At 34.7% G+C, this 21192-nt stretch overlaps 1 long non-coding RNA gene across 1 annotated transcript in view; it reads right to left on the bottom strand.

The window, feature by feature from the left end:
* LOC147916459 (uncharacterized) overlaps nt 1-19728 on the bottom strand; it is a 40804-nt gene extending 21076 nt beyond the window's left edge. Inside the window, exons 1-2 of the long non-coding RNA XR_015552925.1 lie at nt 19475-19728; nt 6346-8580 (exon numbers count right to left, since the gene is read on the bottom strand). This is a non-coding gene — a long non-coding RNA (uncharacterized LOC147916459). The remainder of the gene's footprint in view (nt 1-6345; nt 8581-19474) is intronic.
* Between the last annotated feature and the right edge of the window lie 1464 nt (nt 19729-21192).

Raw genomic sequence — 21192 nt, 5'->3', positions numbered from 1 at the left:
CCAATCTGGTTGCTAAAAACAGAATATCCTAGGTAAAGCTAATTTGAAAAAGAAGTATTTTTAAATACTATTGTTCTTTAAATTGAAACTAACTAAATAAAGTGGAGATTCTCTGATGAAGCACTGGACAAAAGAGCTAGTGAATAACCCGTGCAACCTCATCTCTCACCAAAACATCCCTAGAAGTAAATCAGTATTTTTAGAATAATATTAGTTATTCATAAACAACAATGTTGATCATTAAATAAAATTCTCTTTGCAGGTTGCTTACAGCATTATTGATGCATAGAAAGGTAAAAACTGTACATTTTAATTAGTTCGCTTAAAAGCAAAACAAATTTTTCTTGAAAAAATTACAAGCTTCTTATAATTTAAATTTATTAACTTTATAAACAGTGTACTTCATTTTCTTTTTTAAAAATTTCTTTGAAAATGTTCACCATAATGATTTAATCTAATAATCCAAATATTCCTAGGGCAATGGGAACAAATTTGTGCTTCAAGAAAATGTACAATTTGTATTCTTAATGTAAATCTTAATGTTGGGTGGCAATTGAGGATCAAATGTCAATGCGTTTCAACACCAAAGCCAATTAATTTATATTTTACTTTATTCGAAATATATCTTCCTTTCTTTTCCATTATTCATTCTTACTATTATTACCATCTTATAGCATATAAATGTGGCACAAACCTCACAGTCTTTAAATATAACTACTGTAACAAGTTTGTTTTTTATAGCACAAACATGGATATTGACCACAGAATAACTGAATTACATGACATAGAATTGTTTTATATTTACTAAACGTATTGGTATACGGTTGTGAAAGAAAGAAATAAATGGAAGCTTTTTGAAAAAGTGTATGTTTTATTGCAATGAAGAGAGAATATAGAAGTAGTGATAAAATCTGTTCAAGTTTACTGATAATAACAAAACTGCAAGGCTCCATTTTGGTAGTTGATGTCACTACAATAATTCCCTGCCATTTATCAAGTGAATCTGCCAATCTATTTGTCTAGCCATCCATCAATTCATCTATCCACAGATATACACATCCATACAGAATATTGATTATGATCTTGGAAGAGTATTAATTTAGCATAGTTATTTTTTGCTTAACATTGAATTTCTGTTTAAATCAAAAGTCTATTTTCTCTTATTGGGCATAACGGCATAATCTCACTATTAAAATTCAGATACACAGATTTGGCAAATTTAGCTTAAAATTAACTGTCTACAGATCTTAATAAGGGAGAACACTCTAGCATTGGAATAATTATTTCCTACTTGCTACTAAATTTTTTTAAAATTTCATAAAACAAATCTAACTGAAGAGATTTTTTATAATAAATTTCTGTTAATACTTTTGCATTTTCCTTACACTTTGTTATTTTTCCTCTCAACTGTTTACATATCCTCAAGATCTGACACAATCTCATTGCATTCAGGCCCTAATAGTAACTATTTATTCAAGAATTGGAAATAACAAGGATGATATATATCAGTAAGTATATACAATATTGATGAATAAGAAAAGGTGCTAATATTGTTAAATGACTATTCATTATCAAATGTGAATTAATGAAGTAACTAATGCTATGATAGGAAAACATTTAAAAAAAATGGTTATAAAAAATTAGAATTTAAAAAAAGAGCAGGGGCTGGCCCCATGGCCTAGTGGTTAAGTTCAGCGCGCTCTGCTTCAGCAGCCCAGGTTCATGGGTTCCAATCCCGGGTGCAGACCTACACCATTCATCAACCATGCTGTGGCCGCAACCCAGGTATAAAATAGAGGAAGCTTGGCACAGATGCTAGCTCAGGGCAAATCTTCCTCAAGCAAAAAAAAAAGAAAAAATGAGGAAGATTGGCAACAGATGTCAGCTGAGGGCTAATCTTCCTCAGCATAAAAAAGATAAAAATAAAAGTTAAAAAAGAGCACTGGAAAAGTCCAGAAACAAGCACCAAAAAGAAACAAATGATTCATTAAAATGTATCTGCAGCTCTTAATTTTTGAAATATTTATGCTATATTTTATTCATATATTAATGTATCAGTTTCTAAATAAACTATATACATTTAAAATAATGCACATAGGCAAGCATGAATATACTCATCATAAATAAACTTCATTCTTACATGTCAAATAATGTAGCAGTGTCAAGTGCAATTTTGAATTCCTTAAAAGTGTGAATAATTGCACAAGGGTTGTATCAAAATTCCCTGGTGTAAATACATTTACAAAGAGCACATTCGCCAGTTGAGGAATAGTGATAAGGCAATAAAGTGTAATGAACATCCACAAAATAATGAAATGCAGTGATTGTGTGCCAAGTAAAGCAAATGCTGTGGCATCCTGTTACATTGACAGGGAAACATGGCTATTATTCCAGTTGCTATTTACATATCTAAATCAAAGACTTGTCTAAGATAATGATAAAGTCCTTTGAGAAGACTTTAAACAATGCCTCTTAACAACTTTGAAATCCATCATTTTCCATAGCAAACTTTTTCTAAATATTTCAAAGAAAAAACACAAAGGAAAATGTGCAATTAGAATTGAAGCCAGCAATTTTCTAGAACTAATATTGTTTACTCAACAATTTATGAATCTAAAGTTTTTCCTAGTTAGTTTTTTAGAAACTTACTGTCTCTCCTCTTGTCTTTGGAGTGTCTTGTCATTGCAATTATATCTCAGTAATGAGAATGAAGCATCAAATATCTCCATAATTGTTGGAGTGAAAATGCCAAAACCCCTCTTGTTATCATAAGTGTATAAGCAGTTGTTAAACTAACAGCCTTTGAAATACGGTAAGTTTTTAGCATTTACATCACAAATTGTCGATAGCCAGTAATTTTAGAGGATCACATAAAGAATATTTTTAAACTTAAGGGTTTGCAATTACCTTTTCAAACTCATGTTGAGAAGCAATGTTGTGTTGTGACTCAAATTATCCATGGGAAAAATTTTGGTTCTGCCATGTAATAGTGGTGTGGTCTTGGCAAAATTCCGTTAATACTCTAGCTCTTAGTTTCCTTAAATTTAAAATGTGGAAAATAACAGAATTTATGTTGGCTACGCTAAAAAAATAACGCACTGCCTAGGGCATGGCCATGAGCCTGGTGCCTGGGGCATTCTGAATATGTCAAAAATATGAGCTATGAATTAAAAAAAGAGAAAAAAGTCACCAATTCATCATGAATTGAACAAATTCAGTTATTTTTGAGCACATGATATATTCATGGCACTTGGTCAGTTACAGTAAAAATGCATACCTTAATCAGATAGACTTCTGTTTCTAAGAAAACGTTAGGTAAAAGATGATAAGTATCAACAATGTATAAAAAGATAGTACATGACATCTAAATAGGATTTATCTATAGAATATGTATGATATACGATTACACGATCTATCTGTTTAATTTAACACATTACTGATTTGAGAAGGGAAATACAGATTTTAATTTCAGTTTAGCTAGAAAATAAATTCAGTAATATTGAACAAGCACTGGTGAATAAATATAAGAAAATAATAGAAGTAAAAAGCAAACTTCTTTAACTCAAAAAGAATATTTATCAAAATTTTACAAATATCAAACATTATACAACTTAGTTGAAAATTTGAGCCTTTTCTTTAAAATTAGAAACAGGACAATTATGCCTGCTATCATCAAAATGATTCCTACAGTGACCTGCAGTACTACCAAGATAAACCTAAAAAAGGAAAAGAAAGTATTAAAATTGGATATGAAGGAAAAAGAAAATGTAGATAGTCCAAAATATGTGATTGTTGACATAGAAACTACAAAACATTACCCCAGATAAATTATTAGAATTAATGAGAGTCGTAAAGTATTTGAATCAGTATTAAAAAAAAAAAGATGCTCGGACTGGCCCCATGGCATAGCAGTTAAGTGCTCGTGCTCCACTGCTGGCAGCCCGGCTTTGGATCCTGGGTGTGCACCAATGCACCGCTTTTTAGGCCATGTTGTGGTGGCGTCCCACATACAGTGGAGGAAAATGGGCACAGATGTTAGCTCAGGGCCAGTCTTCTTCAGCAAAAAAAAAGAGGAGGATTGGCATGGATGTTAGCTCAGGGCTGATCTTCCTCACACAAAAAAAATAAAATAAGATGCTGGGGCCTGCCCAGTGACATAGCGGTTAAGTTCGCACGCCCTGCTTCGGCCACCTGGAGTTCACAGGTTGGGATCCGGGGTGCAGATGGACACACCACCTGTCAAGCCATGCTGTGGCAGCGTCCCATATAAAGTAGAGGAAGATGGGCACAGATGTTAGCCCAGGGCCAATCTTCCTCAGCAAAAAGAGGAGGATTGGCAACAGATGTTGGCTCAGGGCTGATCTTCCTCAGCAAAAAAAAGAGGAGGATTGGCATCGGATGTTAGCTCAGGGCTAATCTTCCCATGCACACACACAAAAAATGATGCATTTGTTTATAACAGAAGTCTGGAAAATATAATTTAAATTAAAGGCTAGTTTATAATAGCCACCAAAAGTGTGAAGTACATAGAAATAGTTGTAACAAAAGATCTGCAATACTCTCATAGAGATAATCAATAAAATGTTCTTGAAATATTTAAACAAGATATAAATAATTGTTTATTTATTCCATCAATCCTTGATTAATTTTGGAGTTAATTTATTCATTCAATCATTAATATGTCATCTCTGTGGCAGTTTCTTTGTCGATAATATTATAATTATGAATCAAATGATATATTGGGCACTCTCTAGATCTTCAATTGTTTAAAGATTCCTTATAATTTTGAAGGGGCTTATATCATCATTTAAAAATATTCTTATATACTTTCACAATTTCAGGTTACATTATTACACTGAGTTATCAAACAAAAACCACAAAATCATCAATTATTATTTAAAATTAAAAGTATATACAAATAATCACTAAAATATTAGTGATGGCACATCATAATTAACATCTAAGATTGTCTTCAACAAATATTTTTGAGTACTTGCACTGGCACAGTAAATAGAATGAAATTCAAGCCTTTTTTTTTCACTCAGCTGTTGCTAGAACTACATTTATTTATTTATTTTTGAAATTATATTTCTTTATTACCCTTATTAGTTACTTTGCAGTTTGTACTTTGAATATATTATTTAATTTGCTTTTTACAATCTGATGAAGGCTACAGAACAAATATTATGTTAATTTTTAGCCTAAACCTTATGTTGCTATGTTAATATTATGCCATATTACATTTAAGGCAACTGAGGTCCCCAAGAAAGGAGTGATGAGGCTAGAATACAAAGCCAGTAAAAAATTAATTTACGCCTCTTGCCATTTACATATGAAGTAGTTATAGAGTCTGAACTCTAAAATTATAGAAGGATTTGTCATAATTAATCATAGTAAACATCTATTAATGAAAGGAGTTGTGTCTTGGCCTGGAACCCACAGCTCATTCTTTTTTTAGTATATTTGGAAGCATTTTAAAAGGGCCTCTACAAAATCAATTTAAGCCGTGTTTTCTCTTTCTGATAGTATTTTCTCGTTGTACCTAACTATGTTCTAGACTTTCATTCCATCATAAGTTCCTTCAGGACAGTGATTAGCTGATATTCATCTCTGTCTTTCTGACACTGTGTTTCTGTCATTCTGACAGAAAGGGCTCAATAAATTATTTATTAAATTGAATATTGTAATTTACATGAAGGAAAAATGCTTAGTGGCTAAGTACTGTTTTATTCCTCTTTTTTTCTCCTGCTTTATTGAGATATAATTAGCATATACCATTGTGTAAGTTTAAGGTGTACAATGTGATGATTTGATACACTTATATATTGCAAAATGATTACCACAACAGGATTAGTTAACACCTCCATCCCCTCACAAAATTACCTTTTTTTGTGTATGGAGAGAGCATTTAAGATTTACTCTCTTAGCAACTTTCAAGTATGTAATACAGTACTGTTATCTATAGTAACCATGCTGTACATTAGATCCCCAGAACTTATTCATCTTATTACTGGAAGTTTGTACTATTTGACCAACATCTCTCCTACTGTAGGTTGTTGCTTTGTGGTTACCATGAGGCTCACATAAAATATCTCATAGCTGTAACAGTCTATTTTACACTGCCAGCAACTTAACTTTGCATACAAAAACTCTACCCTTTTACTCCCCCAAACTTTTGGGTTATTAATATCACAATTTACCTCTGTTTATATTGTGTATTCACTAAGAAGTTATTATAGCTGTAGTTATTTTTAATACTTTTGTCCTTTAACCTTTTTTACTAGAGTTAAGTGGTTAACACACTACTGTATTACAGTATTATTCTAAATTTGACTATATACTTACCTTTAGCACTGTGTTGTATATTTTCATGTTTTTATGTTACTAATCACTGTCCTTTCATTTTAGCTTGGAGAACTCTTGTCGGTATTTTGTGTAAGGCAAGTCTAGTGGTGATGAAGCCCGTCAGCTTCTGTTTGTCTGGGAACATCTTTATCTCGCCTTCATTTCTGAAGAACAGCTTTGCCACACAAAGTATTCTTGATTGACAGGGTTTGTTTTCTTTCCACACTTTTACTATATCATCCCACTCTCTCACGGCCTGTAAGGTTTCTGCTGATAGCCTTATGGGAGAGGGAGTAAGCTTATCTTGTAAGTGATAAGCTTCTTTTCTCTTGTTGCTTTTAAGATTCTCTGTCTTTGATTTTGGACAGTTTTATTACAATGTGTCTTGGAGAAGATCTTTTTAAGTTGAATTTGTTTGGAGACCTATGAGCTTCATGAACCTGGATGGCCAAATCTCTCCTGGGACTTGGGAAGTTCTCAGCCACTATTTCTTTAAATAAGCTCTCTGCTCCCTTCTGCTTCTGTTCTCCTCCTAGGACTCCAATACTTTGTAGCTTGCTTCTCTTGATGGTATTCCACATTCACGTAGGATTTGTTCAGTATTTTCATTTTTTGTTGTTGTTATTATCCTCTGACTGGATAATTTCAAAGGTGTCTTTACATCACAGATTCTTTCTTCTGATTGATCCATCTGATGTTGATGCTCTCTATTCCATTTTTCTTTTCATTTATTGTATTCTTTAGCTTCAGAATTTCTTTTTGGTTCTTTTTTGTGACTTCTATCTCTTTGTTAAACTTGTCATTTTGTTCATGTATTGTTTTCCTGTTTTTGTTGCATTGTCTTTCTGTGTTTTCTTATAGTTCACTGTGCTTCCTCAAAACAGCTCTTTTGGATTCTCTATCAGGGGAACTGGAGATCTGCATGTCTTTGGGGTCAGTTACTAGAAGATTATTGTGATCCTTTGGTGGCATCGCGTTTCCTTGATTTTTCATGTTCCTTGAAGTCTTGTGTTGCTGTCTTGGCATGTGAAGTAGCGGTCACCTCCTCCAGTCTGTATTGACTGACTTTGGGAGAGAATTACCTTCTGTCAGCTCTGCTCCAGATTCTGAGGTTTTCTCAGACCTTCTACGGAGATGTCTGCTCCACTCTTCTTGCTCCCTCTTGTGGCAGAATTCTTAAGATTGTACACCCTCTCCATCCAGCAACACGCCAGTCTGAGGGCTAACAGTCTCCTTTTTGCCTTCCTACTAAATGCTCAAGTTTGTGGTCTCCTTGGTTTACAGGTTTGGGCTGGCTTTCTCTGTGTGCTCATTTGCCATCTGCCCAAGTGCTCCCTCTCACCGCCACTGGGACTGCGCACAAGGAGCCTGCCACAACGTAGTTGGGGTATGTGTAGGTGAGGTGAGCAGAGCCCTAGGGGTGCCCGTAGGCCAGTTGTGGGGAGCCACTGATAAGACATCCTGGCAGCTCAAGGGCTGGCCTCCTGATGGAGTCTGTGATGTGGTTGATAGGATCTGCATCCCTTTGATACCTTGTGAGCCCTGGCTGCTATTCTCCCAGCTGCTAACTGTCCCCCAGTTGTGTAGGTCATGACTCAGTACTTTAGATGGGAGGAAAGAGAAATGGACCTTTTTGGCTACATCTCACACAGCTTGGGAAGCTGGGCACCCATTCACACACTTTCACTTTCCCGCACGGGAGAAATCAAGGACCAAGAAGGGATTTATTGGCACTGAGCTGTGCCACTTTGGTGACAGAGGAGACACGCGTAATACCACAGTTTTCCTCTTACACTCTCCAATGTGTCCCATCTTCGATTCTTTTGCTCTAACGATGTGCTGGAACTTCTCTGCTGGAATCCTGGGCTTCCCCAAGCTCTCTCATCTGTGGGTGATTTTTTTAAGTCAGTGTTTTCCAGGGGCACCCAGACCATGGCTGAGTGGGGCTGGAGCCAGTTCATAGGCCATTCCACGGTCCATAGCTGGGACCCAGGTCTGTATGCCTGTTATCTGATGCTTGGGTGGGCGAGACTCCTCCCGGGTCCCTTGGAGTATGGTGCTGGATCCCACAGCTCCCACAAAAGTATTTATGTCCATTGATGGATGGCAAATTTTTGATGAGGGAGATATGAGCTAAGGATGTCTTGTTTGGCCATTTTGCTATGTTATTCCCAATCCAAACTTTCTTGAAAGTTATAGTGTTATTTCTTGTATGTGTATTTTCTTTGAAAATGCCTAATAAGTGTAGAAAAGTAAATACAAATATATCAAATACCCATGCCTCTTCCCAGAAAAACAAGCACACAGATCTGTTTTTACTTCATAAATTTGTATGAAGGAAATAAATAATTTCAGATAAATTTCACAGTATTATTCACATTTTCTGTCCCTTTAATGTCTGGTATTTGACTTAGTATACTTTAAATGCTTTATTTCCAGTTTCTTAGGAGAAGCCATTAATCTACAAAATTTTGTTTTGCAATGATTTTCTAAACTTTATATAACAATATAATTTTATATAAGAAGGATACAAAATGACAATATCTGCTTTTCCATTTTTTATCAAGTGCTTAGGAAGAACATAAGCAATACTTTGAGTAAATTAAAATGGAATTTGCTTTTTACCATGTCTCATAAATGCCAAACAATGAAATGATTTAGTTTTCAAAGTTATTATGTCCCAATTGATCTTCCAGGCAACGGACTTATTATTTAATTACGAAGATATGCACATTTATCAAAAGTTAGAACCATCTGTCTCAATTCTGCTTAATTTCATTGTATATTCATCATTTAGACAATCAGCTTATGACATAAGCCTCTACCGATGAGCAATTCTATACTGATTATCACTTAAGAACGTGCACAGGCAGACATCAGTCAACTCTTATTAGTCTGCTTTGAAATTAAAATTCTACTAGTAATAGGCTGCTGACTAGCCAGTCATCACTGATATTCGCAAGAAGAACCTCTGGCATTCCTCTATGGAAACCTAAAACTAACAATTTCTTTCTTTCAGCAAATTATATAAACTTAGAATTCTTCTTGAATTAAGAAGTAAATAAATTTAGACCCATGTACATATATTCAAAATGCTCACTTGTAGCTAGAAGGAGACAAAGAGAAAATAGTTATAACTTAAAGCAACTTTGAATAAAATATTTGTAACATTCATAAGATTTTATAATTCTGGGGAATTTATCAATAATCCTAGTTAGTGACTTTGGGTCAGATCACCAGATTAGATATTGAATACAATATCTTTTTCTGATATGTATGATTATTATTGTCAGAGATGAGTGAGAATATGAGGAATTATTTACTTAAAACATTTTGCCTCCTTTTGTGTATCTAGAATGAAGGTTAAAAATATCTCATGTTCTGTTATAGGAATAAAACACATTAGAAAAATATCTTATGTTATCTCATAAATAAGAACACAGTAAGTTACTGAAAAAAACCCACATATATCTTATATGTGGCACATCCCCGTGCCTGTCATTATGATCACAAGTAACACAAAAGACAGGCTCAAAAACTGTCTAAAGGAAAAATTGATTCCTTCCAATCAAATCAAATGTAATGATTTTATATATATAGTATATATATATAATAATTGTATAAAAATATATATTATAAAATATAACATATGTAAATGAAGCGCAAAACCATCTAATAAATTATTTTTAAATATAACCTTCTATTTTAATTTAATAGCAACTTATATGAAATGTTTAAGAGAAACTCTATGTTTCTAAACAGAGATAAGTGTTGTATATTATGTGGGAATCCAATTTTCCCAATTTATATCTGTCTAAGAGATTGACTGTCAAAATCATTGAAATCTCAACCAAGATGTTTGCTGGGAAGACAAAAGCCAGAGCCAGGCAGTGGGGGAAATTTGGAACCCCTGGCCAGGGAACTGAAATAGCTATAGAGTTAACTCATGGGAGCACTAGCAAGCAGTGTGTCATTTGGCCTCCAGATGGTGTGATGCACTCAGAGTGATATTAGCCAATGTGAATTTAAGAAGGAACCATATGTTGGATAGGACAGTATTATGAGCAGAAGTGGAATGTGAAGGAAGTCAGATATGTCAGTAGTTTCTTTTAATTCCTTCTTTTTAGAAAAGGTTTCCAGCCAGCAGCTGAATTTATAAATTTATTAAGTTTCTCCAGCAGAAAAGTATAGGTGAAAATATGATATTAGAACTCTAACCACACAGTTTGTAGTTGCACACCCATAGTGATACTGTAACACTTAGCAGGATAACTAAAAGAGAAAGTCAAGGGTATGTTAAAAATTGTTAACGATGGTGTGTGTGTATATATATACATATATTTATGTGTATATATATTCAAGGCTAACTTCAAACATCATAGATATGAACATTAAGATGATAAGAGCAATTCAAAACTAACTTCTTGAGACGTGGAAGCTCACAATTCTTTGTGATCGTCAAGATTGATAAAGAGAAAGATCTGGGCTGTCCTTTTAAGTTAAAGTCTCTGGAATAGAATGAGTCATTCACATTCCAGTGAGTCATTGTAATACATTATCTAAGACCAAATGCCCTAAAATTTTAGTATGCATAATAATTACTTGGAAAGTTGTAATAAATGCATATTCTGCCTCTTTCCCAGAAGATTTAAACAAACATCCTGAGACAGGTAGTAAGTGGTTCATGCTTTGAGATTTACTATTCTAGGCAGAGTAAAAGGTCATCATGACTGCTTAAAGGTATTACTTCCTCACAGAATTCTGCCCCTTAGTCAGATTACGTGCAAAATTGCAAAAGTGGCATGATGATTTAAGAAACTGAGAGAGGCTTCTGAAGGCAGCAATGAGCATGCTTGGTCGAAAGGTGTTATTTATCTGCAGTTGAACAGACATTGGAGGAAAAGTTTTCTACTTCATCTATATTTGTCTGAACCATTCTGAGTCATCGAATCAAAGGGACAATTACTCTAACTCCCAGATGTACCAGGCTATCCAAGGAATCAAAACAACTTCAGGAAGGAAAGGAAAACACAATTAAATCAAAGCTCAGAAGAAGATACACAGACACTCAAGTCCTTCAATACGTAATCTTTCCTTGGAAACATTTAATTATTTGAAAATTGTGCATTCTTTATTTGTCATTATCTGTAAAAGGCAAGAGTATGTATATATATTCCAAGATAATAACCACAAGATAACCTAAATGTGGATAATTATGAAGGTGAAATTTTAGAGATTGCTTGAGTACATTATCTTATCTCAGCTCACAGATCTATGAGGTCTCTTACACTTCTTATTGAATCTGTAATTCTCCTTAACAGAGAGGCTATGACATCATCAATAGTAGAAAATTTAAATTGCCATTTTAAAGTAAAGATCTTTCTTAATCTTAAGAAGAAGTTATAGTTATGTGAGAGAATATGTATTGCCTTTTCTTATTTAATTAATTTTTTATTGAGGTAACAATGGTTTATAAGATTATATAAATTTCAGGTGTACATCAATATATTTTGATTTCTGTGTAGACTACATTGTGTTCACCACCCAAAGTCTAATTGTCATCCAGCACCATATACATGTGCTCTTTTACCTCTTTCGCCCTCCCTCCTCCCCCTTTCTCTTCAGGTAACCACCAATTTATTCTCTCTGTCTATGTGGTTTTTTTTTTATTGTTTTTTTATCTCCTACATATGAGTGAAATCATATGGTATATGGCTTTCTCTGTCTGACTTACTTCACTTAGCATAATGCCCTCAAGATCCATCCATGTTGTTGCAAATAGCAACATTTCATCTTTTTTATGGTTGAGTAGTATTCTATTGTATATATATACCACTTCTTCTTTATCCATTAATCTGTTGATGGGCACTTAGGTTATTTCCAAGTCTTGGCCATTGTGAGTAATGCTCCAATGAACATAGGGGTGCATATATCTTTTCAAATTAGTCTTTAAAGGTTCTGTAAAATGAATCCAAATTACACATTATAGATACCAAAACAGCAACTTCCTATCCTCTCCTACCTGATTAATCTATTCAGAACCTCTCTCCACACATATCAGTTAGCAACTCAGTAAGCAGCAAAGAGTTCCTAATTTGTTATCTCTGCATAAAAAGAAAGATTTTATGTTTCATTATTTCACAATTTATCTTGAAATATATATATACATTTAATGTATCTTTTACTCCAATTTAAGGACAAATTATACCCCTTTAAGGCTGATATAAAGAATTCAATGTTACTTTGGATACTATCCTGCCATATCAGATGAAAAAGTGGTTAGTAATAACCGTTCTAAGGATAATTTCACATTTGAAATTATAAAATGAAAATGACAAATAATTTCCTGCATATTTATCTTCTCTTTATTTGAACCCATAATAAAGATTTAATGGCTTTTTGATGAACCAGAAAAATGTATTTCTGCCATTGCAAATGATAAAAATATAACACAGGGAATGAAAAATACTTTCAATTGTTATGTTGCAAATATAATCTTTAGAAATTAAATACATCAAACCATTGTCTCCTGACATATTTTTTTTGCAAGAAGTCAAGTCAATTTCACTGTTGCTCTTTTGAAACATAATCTCTCTTTTTCTCCTCAGATTGCTTTAAGATCTTTTATTTTTTGTCTTTGGTTTTCAGTAGTTTTTCTATCATGAGCATATGGCATATACTGCTTTGGGAATTGCAAGTCTCCTAGAATAGGTAGATTAATTTATTTTTCAATATTGAAAAGTTCTCAGCCATTATTTATTCAAATAATGCTTCTGCCTTATTAATTCTCATCTGCTTCTGAGACTTAAATATGTGTATTTAAGTACACATATGCACATATGCAAGCCTTTTCACCATGGATATATTTTGTTACCATGCTTTTCTCTATTTTTTATCATTTTTTGTCTCCATGTGTCATTCTTCATTTTTTTTCTGACTTTTCCTCAGTTCCTACTTTTCTCTTCAGAAGTTTGAAACTAATGCTAAACATAGCCATTGAGTAACTTACTTTCATTTATTATTTTAATCATTTCTATAATTTTTATTTGCTCTTTTTATTGTTTTCTCTTTTCCATTAAAGCTCTGATTAGCTTCTCTAATAAAATTATCAATCTTTTATTTCAATTCCTTCATCATAGTAAGCAGAGTTATTTGAAAGTTCACGACTGATGAATCACAGGTCGAGTGTTGTTTTTTTTCTATTTTCTCTACTTTCTTCTTGGTTATGGTTATACTGTTTTGTCTTCTGTTATGTCTAGCTAATTTTGACAGATTCCTATAAATTACAAATTAAGAATTACACAGTTGGACTTCCAGTTTCAGCTTCAATATGTAAAGAACTTGGAACTCATCATTCCCATTGTTACAAAAAGAAACATGTGAACAAAATAAAAATTAACAATTTTTCTTATATTTATTGGAAAGGTGGGATTTCAGGGCAAAACACCATCAAGAAATCTAGATAGATAGGCAAATCAAGGAAGTCATAGCTGAGGTCTTACCTAAAGCAGAAATTCCATCAACTAGAGCCCTAAACTAGTAAGGATACTTAAATGGTAATTCTGACAAATTGCTGGAGGCTGATTGTGGATTAGATTGAAAGTGAGAAACTACAGGGAGCCTCTATCTTAGAGGCACCTGTACTTTCATGGGTTTAAGTTTCGGGAACCCCATAAGGTTCTCACTGTGAATAGCCAGGAATGACTCCCCAGTAGCTCTGGCAAAGGATGGGGAAAAATGCCCATGTTGAAATATGCCCAGAGTGTTCTTTATAAAACCATCCTATTTTCCAGGGTAAAATACTTTCCCAGAGCCTTATCACATACAAGCTAAGGGCATTTCTTTGAGTCCAGCACCATCTATCCCTCCTTTGTCAGGTAAATGGAACAAAAAATATATAACACTTGTGAAGATAGAAGCCCAGAGACAAGCCCAACTAAAAATATTGAGATTTAATCATAAGATTATAGAACACTTCTCTTCCCACAAACCTTACCACACCAGCAGGGCACCACTGCAATAACAGTGGAATTTAGCTAAAAGAGCAGCAAGACCTAGACACTATTTGATAAAGAGTTCTTACAGAAGCCTAAAGACAACAGAAAACATAAAATAATGGACACTAGAGGATTCGAAGCCTTTGGCATACACAGCTACAATAATCAGTAAACATTGTCAACTCCTAGTAAGACTTACATAAAATATCACACTGCAACCCATTTACCTCAGTTCTTATTACTTTACATTTGGCTTTCAACAAAAGTTACAGAGGATACTAAAAGACAGAAAAAACACAATTTGAACAGACAAAGCAGGCATTAGAACCATACTCCAATATGACACAGATTTTGGAACTGTCAGACAGAGAATATAAAGTAACTATGATTAATATGTTAAGGGCTTTAAAGGAAAAATACACAGCACGTAAGAACAGATGGATATTGTAAGCAGAGAGATGTAATCTCTTAAGACAGAGTAAAAAGGAAATGCTTTATTCCAAAATGTCTTTGATAGGCTAACCAGGACACACAGCTGAGGAAAGTACAAGAGAGTTTGAAGATATGTCAACATGTAACATCAAATAATAGGAATACCAGAAGGAAAAGAAATAGAAAATGGAGGAAAAGAAATATTTGAAGTAATAGTTGATGAAAATTTTCCAAAATTAATGAGAGACACCAAACAACAAATCCAAGAAACTCAGAAGACACCAAGCAGAATAAATACCAAAAATCCTACATGTAGGCACGTCATATTCAAACTGAATAATACCAAACAGAGAAAATGTTGAAATAACCCTGGAAGTGGTATTGGGGCAGGGAAATGCCTTAACTTTGAAGAAACAAGGGTAAAAATAACAGTAGATTTTTCATCAGAAACAATGCAATCAAGAAGAAAGTGGAGTGAAGTATTCGAAGTATGGAAAGGAAAAAGGTACCAAGCTAAAATTCTATGTCCAGCAATATTATCCTCCAAAAGTGAAGGAGAAATAAACTTTTTCAGACAAACAAAAACTGACGGAAATCACTGCCAGAGACTTTCCTTGTAAAAAAACATGTTAAAACTAACTCTTCAGCAAGAAGGAAATGATATAAGTGAGAAGCTTCAATCTACATAAAAAAAGAAGAATATCAGAGAAGGAAAAAATAAAGGTAAAATAAATCTTATATTTTTCTTATTCTTAATTAGTACAAAAGTTAACTGTTTAATACTAGTAAAAAGGTATTGGCTGATTATAGAATATGGATAAATGAAATGAATGACAGTAATGATATAGAGATTAAAGGAGGAATTGGAAATACTCTGTTATAAGGTGCCTGCATTACAAATGAAGTGATATCGTTTTATTTTAGATGGTAATAGATTAGTTAAAAATGTACATTGAAAACTCTAAGGGAAATGTTAAATATTTTGTGAGTGTGTGAGGCAGATTGCCCTGAGCTAACATCTGTTGCCAATCTTCCTCATTTACTGAGGAATATTGGCTCTAAGCTAACATCTGTGCCCATCTTCCTCTATTTTGTATGTGGGATGCTGCCACAGCATGGCTTTGATGCGTGGTGTGCCGGTCTGCACCAGGAATTCAAACCTGCAAACCCTGGGCCCCCAAAGCAGAGCATGAGAACCTAACCACTATGCCACAGAACTGGCCCCTGGAAATATTAAAAATTTTAAGTGTGTTTGATATCCTAAGAAAGGATATAAAATAGAATTATATATAATTCTCAATTAAAATCAGAGAAGGCAGAAAAAGACAAGGAAGAAGTAAAATTAAGAACAAGGCAATGAATAGAAAATAGTTTCAAACATGGTAAATATGAATCCAACTAGTTCAATAATTATTTTGATATGAATAGTCTAAATACACTATTTGCAAGATCGACATTGTCAGATTGGATCAAAAAAAGAAGACCCAAGTATAAAATGTCTATTAAATAACACTTAAAACGTAAAAACTCTGCATGGTTAAAAGTAAAGGTATGGATAAAGATATGCAATACTAACCATAAAAACAACAACATACAAAGAAACAAACAAATAAGAACTAGAGTAATTACATTAAATTCGGAAAAAGCAGCATTCAGAACAAGTAAAATTTTCTGGGATAAAGAGGGATGTTACATGTTAATGAATAGACAATTCTCCAAGAAGATATGAAAATTGTAAATGCATGTAACAACAGAGCATGCAAATATGTGAGGCAGAACTAGGTACATCTGAAAGAATAGATAAGCCTACTAGTAGAGTTACAGAAGTCAACATTCCTTTTCAGTGACTGATAAATCAAGCAGGCATAGAATCAGTAAGGATACAGGTGAAAAACACCGTCAATCAACTTGATCTAATTGCCATTTATAGAATATAGAATATCCCATCCAACAATAGCAGAATACACATCTTTCTCAAGCTCACATGAAAATTCACTAAGATAGACCACATTCTGGGCCATAAGACATATCCTAACATAAATTAAACAATAGAAATCATACAAAGCATACTTTCAGACCGTAATGGAATTAGACTAGAAATCAATAACGGATAGTTGGTAAAATCTCAAAATATTTAGAGATTAAACACACACTTCTAAGTAAAATATAGATCATAAAGGATGTATCAAGAAAAATTTTTTAAATAATTTCAATTAGTTGAAAATAAAATGCAACTTACCCAAATTTGTGGGATGCAGCAAAAGCAGTATTTAGAGGGAAATTTATAGAATTAAATGCATATATTAGAAAATAAGAAAAATCTAAAAAGAATCAACTCAGGAAAATAGAGAAAAAAGAATAATTTAAGTATAAAACAAGCAGAAAAAAATAAATAAAAATTAGAAAAAAAATTAAAGAAACTGAAAACAGGAAAACAATTAATAAAACCAACAAGACTGACAGTGGATTCTTTGAAAAGATCAAAAATTATAAAACTCTAGCCAGGCTAAGCAATTAAAAGGAGAGAAGACAAAAATTAATATCAGCAATGAAAAAGGGCTCATCACTATGAATCACATGGACATTAGAAAGATCATAAAGGAATACTGTGAACAACTCTATGCCCACAAATTTGATAACATAGGTGAAATAGTCTCATACCTTGAAAGATATGAAGTACAAAATTTAACACAAGGAGAGAGAAATTATCTGCAAAGGTCTATATCTATTAAAGAAATTGAATCTATAATCAAACTCCTTTCAAAAAACAATTGCAGCAGGCCCAGATGGTTTCACTGGTGAATTCTACCAAACATTTAATGAAGAATTAATATTCACCATCCATGATCTCTTTCAGAAAATAAAAGCAGAGAAAACACTTTCAAACTTATTCTATGAGGCAAGCATTATGCTAATATCAACATCATAGAAAGATATTACAAGAAAGGAAACCTACAAACCAATATCTCCCATAATCATAGATGGAAAAAATGTCAACCAAATATTAACAAACTGAACAAACAATGTATAAAAATAAACATACACCACAAACAAGTGGAATTTATTCCAGGTATACAAGGCCGGTATAACATTTTAAAAATCAATCACACCTCATCAACAGGCTAAGTTAGAAAAATCATGTGATTACATTAATTGTTGCAGAAAATCATTTGACAAAATCCAACACCCACTCATGACAAAAACTATCAGAAACTAAGACTAGTTTGGAATGTCCTCAACTTGATTACATCTATAAAAAATGGATGAAAAACTGGATGCTTTCTCTCTAAGACCAGGTAAAATGTTGACTCGATACTCCAATTCAACATAAAGAAAAGTAAGTAAAAAATACGCAGATTAGGAAGGGAAAAATAAAATTGTCATTGTTTACAGATGACATTGTTAAATATGCAGAAAACCCCAAAGAACCAACAATAAAACTCCTAGAATTATTAGATGAATATAGCTAGGTCTCAGGATACAAGGTTTATATATATATGAGTTGTTTTCCTTTATACCATCAATGAAAAATTCAAATTTAAAGTTAAAGGTAAACAATATCATTTACATTAGAACCAAAAAATTAAATATGTAGATGTAAGTCTAGCAAAATATATATAGGATCTATATGAGGAAAACTACAAATCTGTGATGAAATAAATCAAAGATATAAATAAATGGAGAGATATTTTATGTTCATGGATACAAAGACTCAATATTGCTAGGATATTCTCTCCAATTTGTTGAATAGATTCAATGCAATCCCAATCAAAATTCCAGCAAGCTATTTTGCAGATACAATCTGACTCTAAAATTTATAAGGAAGACAGAAGTCTTAGAATAGACAACATAATATGGAAGAAGAAAATGTAGTTGGAGGTAGTATATTACCCAATTTTAAGCCTTAGTATAAAACTACCTTAATCGACATTGTATTGGTGTCTGAAAGAATAGATACCAAGATCAATGGAACAAAATGGAGAGCCTAGAAATCAATCTATTTGAATATACTCAACTGATCTTTGAAAAATGAGCAAAGGCAATTCAATTGAAAAGGGATACACTTTTAAACAAATGGTGTTGGAAAATTTGAATGTCAATATGCATAAACAAAAACAAAAACAAATCAAAACAAAACCCTAGACACAGACCTTACACCATACACCAAAAATAATTCAAAATGGACCATAGGAGATCGAGTCAAGATGGCGGCGTAAGCAGACTCAGAACTCACCTCCTCCCGTGGACACAGCCAATTTACAACTACTCGTGGAAAAATTACCCCTGAGACAGAACTGAAAACTGGATAAGAAGAACTCCTGCAACAACGGACAATCCTAACTGAGGTAGAAGAGGCAGAGACTCACTTCTGAAGAGGAAAAATGCTGCCTTCACAAGCCGCCAGCTTCACGGCCGCCTGGAGCAGTGCACAGGTACGCAGACTCCCTGGAGGCGCGGGGCCCTGAGCCGGGAGCACCCCCGCTGTGGGCATTTTGTGGACCCAGCACAATCGAGACCAGTGGCATAATATCTGACTTTGCCTGCTACTAAAGCATTGGGGAGTACCCCCAGAAAACCCGGTTCACAAAGAAACTAAAACCTGCTCTTAAAGGGCCCAAGTGCAAACACACCCGTTTCAGAAAGCATCCTAAAATCACCGGAAAGAAAGGTGCACAGTGCTTTGGTGACAAGAGACTTACCTAATAGGCCCTGAGTGCATCTCGGTGAGGGGTGAGACCTCTCCAGGGACTGGGACATTGGCGGCGGCCATTGTTGTGGCCTGGTGTGAGCGTGCTGACACAGACACCATTGGAGTTCTCCCTGAGGCCTGCTAGCCCAGGGTCTGCTCCACCCGCTAGAGCACCGATTTAATCCAGCTCAGCCAGGGCGGGCAGCCCACCCTAGAGACTGGCCCCACCCAACAACAAGCCCTCAGGCAACTTGTGGGCCTGCATAGATTGGTGACTGGATTCTCTGCAGCCTGGCAACTGAGCTGACTTGAGCGGGGCAGGGTGTGCACAAGGAGCGGGTGGAGAGTGTGGGGCGGTGGCGGAGTGTGTGGGGCTCCTGCCGTGGAGAGACTGGGTCCAATTGCGGAGGTCGGGGTGCTCACACGGGGCAGGACTGTGTTGACTGTTTGTGTGGACCTGTGGGCGGCAGGGCTTGTCAGCTTCAGAAGACTTGTGCTTCTCAAAGACCCAAATAAGGGGTTTGCCCCACCTTCCAAAGCGTGAAACAATTGGGTGCTCCTGTGCCTGAGGCCAGCCCCACCCAGCTGCAATCCTCAGAAAGCTGACAAGAAACCTAATAGGCTAGAGGCTTACAGCAATTGTAAGGCCCTGAGCCTAACAACCTGCCACGCTGGGGGCAGGAGCAGGAGACGTAGCTGACCTACCTGATACGTAGACACAAGCACAGGGAAAGAGGCAAAATGAGGAGGCAAAAGAATACATTCCAAGTAAGGGAACAGGACAAAGCCCCAGAAAAGGAACTAAGTGAAACAGAAATGAGCAACCTACCTGACAGAGAGTTCAAACTAAGAGTGTTAAGGATGCTCACTAATCCGGGGAGAAGAATAGATGAACTCAGTGAGAATGTCAACAAAGAAATGGAAGATATAAAAAAGAACCAATCAGAAATGAAGAACACAATACTGGAAATGAAAAATTCATTAGAGGGACTCAAATGCAGAGTAGAGGATACAGAAGAACGGATCTGTGAGCTGGACAAAAGACTAGAAGAAATTACCCAAGCTGAACAGGTAAAAGAGAAAAGAATTAAAAAGAGTGAGGACAGTCTAAGGGACCTCTGGGACAACATCAAGCGCACTAACATCTGTGTTATAGGTGTCCCAGAAGGAGAAGAGCGAGACAAGAGGGCAGAGAATCTATTTCAAGAAATAATAGATGAAAACTTCCCTAACCTAAGGAAGGAAACAGACATCCAGGTACAGGAAGCACAGAGAGCCCCAAACAAGATAAACCCAAAGAGGCCCACACCAAGACACATCATAATCAAAATGTCCAGAATTAAAGATAAAGAGAGAATCCTAAAAGCCGTAAGAGAATGTCAAGTTACATACAAAGGAAACCCCATAAGGCTATCAGCTGACTTCTGAGCAGAAACCTTACAGGCTAGAAGAGAATGGCATGATATATTTAAAGTGCTAAAAGGAAAAAACTTACAGCCAAGAAGACTCTACCCAGCAAGGTTATCATTCAAAATGGAAGGAGAGATCAAAAATTTCCCAGACAAGCAAAAATTAAAGGAGTTTCTCACCAAGAAACCAGTGCTACAAGAAATGTTAAAGGGACTGATTTAAGGGGAAAAGAGAAGATCACAAATAGGAAAAATTATCTATTTCCATGATAAGAACATAAAGGATACAAATGCACAAAAAAGAGGTTAGATATGATAT

This window comes from Ceratotherium simum, chromosome 8 (genome assembly GCF_057802395.1).
Source record: "Ceratotherium simum simum isolate JZ-2026a chromosome 8, ASM5780239v1, whole genome shotgun sequence".
NCBI classification, from domain to species: Eukaryota; Metazoa; Chordata; class Mammalia; order Perissodactyla; family Rhinocerotidae; genus Ceratotherium; species Ceratotherium simum.
This window is presented reverse-complemented; position numbering and strand designations above follow the sequence as displayed.